Here is an 8,347-nt window from a genome sequence, read left to right on the forward strand (position 1 = left end):
ACTGATAATATGAGTACCATGAAACATTTATATTAAGGAAAAAGTAAGGTTGCAAAAACATATTAGAACAATGGGATTTACATTTAAAAGGGAGAAACATGTATAAAGGAGGTTATGTGCAAGGTGGAAGGCATTCTAAGATCCAACAATGATGAAAAGCCTCCAGCCTCCATGTACCAAGCTGTTTCCAGGAACTGAAGCTAAGAGAATTCATTTCACTCTCCAGGGTATTGTGTGCTTTTCCTGGGTCTGTTGAAATCTATTGTAAGAAACATATCTTTTTATTTCTGTTGGACTGTTGTAAAGATCATATATTTTTAATTTCCTGTTGGACTGTGGATTAGAATTACAATGGCTGCAACTTGAAAGACATATCCACTGGAACAGGATGAGAGATATATACAATGTTGCAGTCCAGAAACAGAGTGTGCCACAAAAGACAGGATGGTGCCAGAAAGGAATCCTGGACCAAGGGAGTTGCCTGACAACAGCATTTAATTGGCTCCTGACCTGGTGACCAGGGTTTGTGTGAAGAGCAGGGCAGAATAGCTCCTAGCCTGAAAGGAACAAGGCCTAAAACCTCTTCCTCCTGTGTGTATAATAGCTAGCTGTTTTTCTCCCCCTCATATCTCTACAATCTGCTCTCTCTGAAAACCCCTGTCAAGAGGCAAAGGGGAAAATCACTGTTAGAGACATTGAAAGGCAAGTGCTCAACCAGTGAACTAAATACTGAAAGTGCTGGAAGACCACCTCGTGTCACCTACAAGAACTGAAAGGAATTTGGAAGACATTGATCAAAATCAACCCATCGAATCCTGTACTCTGGAATTGGTGATATTGAACTGTTTTATCCCACTCTTAAAATCCATAGTTTTGTATGTCTTATATGTTTTGTATGTGTGTGTATAGGGATTTGAGAAGGGGTAGAGGTTAGGTTATTAAGTTAGAAATTAACAGTTCATATTTCTTTCTTTTGCCACTGGTTAATGACAGTTTGTTCAATAAACAGTTATTTACTTGTTAAGTTTACAAACCTGGTGCTCGTATCCTGTTAACCTAAATTAAACCGTTAGGTAGAATTGGGACAATCTGGTTGTTTGATCAAACTTTTCACAATTGTCGCGTCTTACAGGGTAAAATAAGGCAAAAAAGGAAAGGTTATGTCAGACAATGAGAACTCAATACTACAGAAAGCTGAGAGGAGTGTAGAAAGCGGAAGGGTGAAATCAAAAAGGAAATTCGGAAAGCCAAGAGAGGGGATGAAAGAATATTGGCAAGCAAAATCAAGGAGAACCCAAAGATGTTTCATCAATACCATAACAGTAGGTGGATAACTAAGGAAAGAGTAGTGCTCATAAAAGACCAAAAAGGAACCTGCGTGTGGAGGTGGAGGATGTGGGTATGGTTCTTAATGAATACTTAGTATCTGTCTTCACAAAGAGGTAGACAATGCAGACAGTATGGTTAAGGAGGAGTGTGAGTGTTGGATGTGATAAACATAGGGATAGAGGAAGTGTTAAGGGGATCTTGAAAGTGGGTAAATCCCCAGGACCGGTTGAAATGTACCCAAGGCTGTTAAAAGAAGCCAGGAAGGAAATAACAGAGGGTCTGACCATTATTTTACAATCCTCACTGGATACAGGTGAGTTGCCAGAGGATTGGAGGTCACCAAATGTTGTATCTTTGTTTAAAAATGGAGCGAGGGATAGACCGAATTAATACAGGCTAGTCAGTCTAACCTTGGTAGTGGGCAAATTGTTGGAATCAATTCTGAGGGACAGGATAAACTGTCACTTAGAAAGGCACCAAGAAATCAAGGATAGTCAGCATGAATTTGTTAAATGAAGATCATGCCTGACTAATTTGAATTTTTTGAGATAGTAACAACGAGGATTGTTGAGGGTAGTGCAGTTGATGTGGCCCATATGGATTTTAGCAAGACCCTTGAAAAGACCCCACATGGCAGACTGGTTAAAAAAAATAAAAGCCCATGGGATCCAGGGGAATATAGAAATCTGGATACAAAATTAGCAGTAAGAGAGGATAACTCATTCATTTGAAAGGTCAAGCGGACTCGAAATGTTAACTGTGTTCCTCTCCGCAGATGCTGTCAGACCTGCTGAGTTTTTCCAGGTATTTTTGTTTTTGTTTTTGTACAAAATTAGCTCAGTGGCAGGAAACAGAGGGTAATTACTGATGACAACAGGGAGGATGTTTCCAGTGGGGTTCCGCAGGGCTCAGTACTAGGTCCCTTGCTTTTGCGGTATATACTAATGATTTGGATGCTAATGTAGGAGGAATGATCAAGAAGTTTGCAGATGACACAAAAATTGGGTGCGCAGTTAGTAGGGATGAGGGAAGCTGTGGACTACAGGAAGATATCAATGGTCTGGTCAGGTGGGCAGAAAAATGGCAAATGGAATTCAACTCAGAGAATTGTGAGGCGATGCATGGAGGCACACAGTCCGGAGAGATTGAAGAGCTTCCCTGCATGGAACCTAATGTTGATGTCCGCAGGCATGTCTTTGGTGACCTCCTTAAGCATCGCAGAAAAGTCAATCTGGTCTATGGCAATTGCTCTCCAAGTGAGAATGACCTAAAAAGTTTATCCAAATCTGTGCCTACTGCATAATTGCATACCTGGGTGTGCTTGCAGCTGAGGTGAAATGTCTGATGCCTTTGTGGTAACCAGCAGTGTAAAGCAAGGATGCATTGTGGTTTCCCAACTCGTCAATCTATGCAATGCATTGCTCCTGTCTGATAGTCACCCTCACCAAATGCGCTGCATCCTTTGGGTGAATATGTGAATTAGAGTCACTTATAGGTCTGTTCTATCTAAGCAAGTGAGAGGGAAAGGACTGGAGACGGCTGGTCACAAATGGTGTAACTGACAGATGCAGAGGATGAGGCCAGGCAGATAAGTGACACTTCTGCAATCCTGACAATCAGAGATGGGGAAACTGGGCATTGTAGATGATATGGCGATAAAAAGATCTCCAGCTTGTTGAGTTCGTATCATAAATGACTAAAGTGGATCTGAGTGTGAGGATTGGCAAGATTGCTATATTGCCAGGACTAATCCATATCCATTTCTCCTGTCTTCGAGGACCTTAATCTACAGAGCTTGGAGGGAGTGCACCACCCCCACTCCATGACGTGACACTCCACAGTCTCCCCGCCCCAATGCAATAGTCTGTGGACATGCCTGATGCCGATTCCACACAGGAGTTCATTCCTTCTGAGGCTGCATTGTCACAGAGTTATACCTTACACCAACATAAATACTTAATTGTTCCTATAATTGCCCATATTTAAGTTTAAAATATTAGTCCTAGATCCACTCTTCTCTTGCTTAAACAGAATGCAAAATTCAACACTATGATCACTGCTACCTAGGGGTGCCTTCACTATCAGGTAATTAATTACTCCTATCTCGTTGCAAAGATAGATTTGCTCCTTTCTCTCACCAGCACCTGGCAGTTTCCCTCCAAGTCACTCACCATCCTGACTTGGAATATATCATCGTTTCTTCATTGTCACTGGGTCAAAATCCCGGAACTCCCTCCCTAACAGCACTGTGGGTGTACCTACACCACATGGACTGCAGCGGTTCAAGAAGGCAGCTCACCACCAACTTCTCAAGGGCAATTAGGGATGGGTAATAAATGCTGGCCTAGCCAGTGACACCCACATCCCATGAATGAATAAAAAAAAAACTGGAGGCCTATAGGATACATTGTAGTGTGACCACCTGCTTCACGCTTCTCAACTCTAACTAATTGAACTGTCTTTGCTTCCTCAAGGAGGTCCTCACTTTCCAACACTCAATGTCGTCTCTAACCAGTACTGCCACCCCACCTTCCTTTTTCTGTCCCTATCTTTTTTGACACTTTGTAGCCTTGAATAATAAGCACCAGTTCTCACCATTTAAAGGCACATTTCCTTTATTGCGCCTACATATTTGTACATGGCTATTTGTGCTTGTAGCTCATCAACAATATTCATCACACTTTGTGCGTTTAAATACATGTCCTTCTTTGTCTGTTGCGATCTTATATGGTATGACTTCCTACTCTAGTACTATCTAAACTCTCACTCCTTTACGCATCTTACTGCTTTTCTCCTTCTATATGTTGGTTCCCAACCTCCTCCCAGTTTAGTTTCAACCCTCCCTGACCACATTAGTGACTCTTGCCTGATGAATCCTAAGCCTATGAGCCACTCATACCAGTTTAGGCGGAGGGGTTTGGGGGAATGGTTGAAGGAAGCGATTGAGAGTGGAGGAAAGCAGTTTTCAATTACCTTTGCTCTCCAAAATGATCTGAAGTTGTAGGCATTTTTGTCAGTTAGAGGCTCCTGTAGTTCTTAATGTCATCTAGCCAGATCTGGGCATTGTTGGCTGAATGCAAATTAATGGGACTCTGCCTTTTTAACTTGTATTGTGTTTTTCATGGTTCCATGTGTAGCCTTTACAGAAAGAAAAAGCCAGACACCCCTCTCCACTATTTTGAGCATTCCTGTGGCTAACTTTAACAGGCGAACAGATCAAATTAAGTAAACAGATCACATCAAATTAAAGTCATATCCCCTTAAAGGAGAACTGTAACAAAGATGAAAACATTTTAAGTGAACCTTATTAAATCAAATTAAAATGTCATTTTGGGGGCTGAGGAAGCTCTCCAGCCCCCACAGTGCCCATTGGCTGTGGAAGAGGCACCTCTCTATAAATTACAGAATAAATCTGGCTGGTGGTGTTAAGTGCCATGTTATATGACGTTCAGCAAGAGTCAGTGGCAGATGAACCTCTGGTCAAGTTCTCCATCTGGGGTTTTAAGCTTCATTGCAACAAATTCTGAGATCCACACGACACATCCTTACATAGCAACATCAAAGGATAAATATTAATAAGAAGAAAATTAAAGGGCTTCACTCTGTCAAAGGGATTCAAATTTAACCCTTATAACAGGCATTTAGCCAATAAACAGGGTGTATACAGAACAAAAACAGAATTACCTGGAAAAACTCAGCAGGTCTGGCAGCATCGGCGGAGAAGAAAAGAGTTGACGTTTCGAGTCCTCATGACCCTTCGACAGAACTTGCGTTCGAGTCCAAGAAAGAGTTGAAATATAAGCTGGTTTAAGGTGTGTGTGTGGGGGGCGGAGAGATAGAGAGACAAAGAGGTGGAGGGGGCGTGGGGGTGTGTGGTTGTAGGGACAAACAAGCAGTGATAGAAGCAGATCATCAAAAGATGTCAACGACAATAGTACAATAGAACACATAGGTGTTAAAATTAAAGTTGGTGATATTATCTAAACGAATGTGCTAATTAAGAATGGATGGTAGGGCACTCAAGGTATAGCTCTAGTGGGTTTTTTTTTAATTTTAATATATAATGGAAATAGGTGGGAAAAGGAAAATCTTTATAATTTATTGGAAAAAAAAGGGGAGGGGGAAACAGAAAGGGGGTGGGGATGGGGGAGGGAGCTTACGACCTAAAGTTGTTGAATTCAATATTCAGTCCAGAAGGCTGTAAAGTCCCTAGTCGGAAGATGAGGTGTTGTTCCTCCAGTTTGCGTTGGGCTTCACTGGAACAATGCAGCAAGCCAAGGACAGACATGTGGGCAAGAGAGCAGGGTGGAGTGTTGAAATGGCAAGCGACAGGGAGGTTTGGGTCATTCTTGCGGACAGACCGCAGGTGTTCTGCAAAGCGGTCGCCCAGTTTACGTTTGGTCTCTCCAATGTAGAGGAGACCACATTGGGAGCAACGGATGCAGTAGACTAAGTTGGGGGAAATGCAAGTGAAATGCTGCTTCACTTGAAAGGAGTGTTTGGGTCCTTGGACGGTGAGGAGAGAGGAAGTGAAGGGGCAGGTATTGCATTTTTTGCGTGGGCATGGGGTGGTGCCATAGGAGGGGGTTGAGGAGTAGGGGGTGATGGAGGAGTGGACCAGGGTGTCCCGGAGGGAGCGATCCCTACGGAATGCCGATAAGGGGGGTGAAGGGAAGATGTGTTTGGTGGTGGCATCATGCTGGAGTTGGCGGAAATGGCGGAGGATGATCCTTTGAATGCGGAGGCTGGTGGGGTGATAAGTGAGGACAAGGGGGACCCTATCATGTTTCTGGGAGGGAGGAGAAGGCGTGAGGGCGGATGCGCGGGAGATGGGCTGGACACGGTTGAGGGCCCTGTCAACGACCGTGGGTGAAAAACCTCGGTTAAGGAAGAAGGAGGACATGTCAGAGGAACTGTTTTTGAATGTAGCATCATCGGAACAGATGCGACGGAGGCGAAGGAATTGAGAGAATGGGATGGAGTCCTTACAGGAAGCAGGGTGTGAGGAGATGTAGTTGAGATAGCTGTGGGAGTCGGTGGGTTTGTAATGGATATTGGTGGACAGTCTATCACCAGAGATTGAGACAGAGAGGTCAAGGAAGGGAAGGGAAGTGTCAGAGATGGACCACGTGAAAATGATGGAGGGGTGGAGATCGGAAGCAAAATTAATAAATTTTTCCAAGTCCTGACGAGAGCAAGAAGCGGCACCAAAGTAATCATCGATGTACCGGAGAAAGAGTTGTGGAAGGGGGCCGGAGTAGGACTGCAACAAGGAATGTTCCACATACCCCATAAAGAGACAGGCATAGCTGGGGTGTATACAGAGTCTAATGTCAGCTGTAGTATGCTGGGAGTAAAGTATAGTCTGTGAGACAATCCCTTGGTCACAATTAATACAGGAGACAGAGTGTGGACTCATCATTGGGGCCTCATTCATACAGAAACAGACAGAGTGAACATAAGTAGCAGGAGCAGGATAGGCATTCGTCCACTCAAGCCTGCTCTGCCATTCAGTAAGATCATGGCTGATTTGGTTGTGGTCTTAACTCCACTTTCCCACCTGCCTCCCCAAAAGCTTCCTTGTAGTTCAAAAATCTAACTCGGCCTTGAATATATTCAATGGCCCAGCCTCCACTGCTCTCTGGGGAAGAGAATTCCAAATATGAACACACCTCCGAGAGAAGAAATTCCTTCTCATCTGTACCTTAAATAGGAGGCTCCTTATTTATAAACAGAGCTCCCTAGTTCTAGATTCCCCCAGAAGGGGAAGCACCCTCTCAGCTTCTACCCTGTGAAGCCCCCTCAGAATCGTAAATGTTCACCTGAAGATCGCCTCTCATCCTTCAACTCCAATGAGTGTAGGCTCAACCTTTCCTAATAAGGTAACCCTTTCACCCCAGGAGTCAACTGAGTGAATCTGCTCTGAACTGCCTCTGATGTGTTTATCCTTTCTTAAATGAGGGGGGAAAATTGTCAGCAGTATTCTCCTAGGTGCCAATTCATCAATGCCCTGAGGGTGAGAGTGGGAAGACAAAAACCTCTGACACTTTTTTTTATCTGTAGTGAAATGTAAATAATGTAAATGTTTCTGGGCCACTTCAAATGGGTGTATATTATTAGACTTTGAGTGGATAGAAATATTAGTTTTATATGTTTACCTTCTATTACCATCAAGATTGTCAAGAATCCCTAACATCCTTAGTTTGACATGGATTGTTCTACCTTCACTTAGAGTTCTTTCTTCTCAATGGAATATCTTTGTTGAGAATTATGAAAAATCTCCTTAAATATCTGCTCCTGCAATCTACTGTCCAACCTATTTAACCTATCTTCCCTATCTCCATCGTACCATAGAAACTAGGAGCAGGAGTAGGCCATTCAGCCCTTCGAGCCTGCTCTGCCATTCACTTTGATCATGGCTGATCATCCAACTCAATATCCTGCTCCCACTTTCTCCCCATACCCTTTGATCCCTTTCACCCCAAGAGCTATATCTAACTCCTTCTTGAAAACATACAATGTTTTGGCCTCAAATACTTTCTGTGGTAGCGAATTCCACAGGCTCAACACTCTCTGGGTGAAGAAATTTCTCCTCATCTCAGTCCTAAATGGTCTACCCTGCACCCTGGTTCTGGACTCCCCCACCATCGGGAACATCCTTCCTGCATCTACCCTCTCTAATCCTGTTAGAATTTTATAGGTTTCTATGAGATTCCCCCTCATTCTTCTGAACTCCAGCGAATATAATCCTAATCGACTCAATCTCTCCTCATATGTCAGTCCCACCATCCCAGGAATCGGTCTGGTAAACCTTCGCTGCACTCCCTCTATAACAAGAACATCCTTCCTCAGATAAGGAGACCAAAACTGCACACAATATTCCAGGTGAGGTCTCACCAAGGCCTTGTATAATTGCAGCAAGACATACCTGCTCCTGTACTCTAATCCTCTCGCTATGAAGGACAACATACCACTTGCCTTCTTTATCACCTGCTGCACCTGCATGCTTACCTTCAGC

This window comes from Carcharodon carcharias, chromosome 5, assembly GCF_017639515.1.
Source record: "Carcharodon carcharias isolate sCarCar2 chromosome 5, sCarCar2.pri, whole genome shotgun sequence".
In the NCBI taxonomy this organism is placed as follows: Eukaryota; Metazoa; Chordata; class Chondrichthyes; order Lamniformes; family Lamnidae; genus Carcharodon; species Carcharodon carcharias.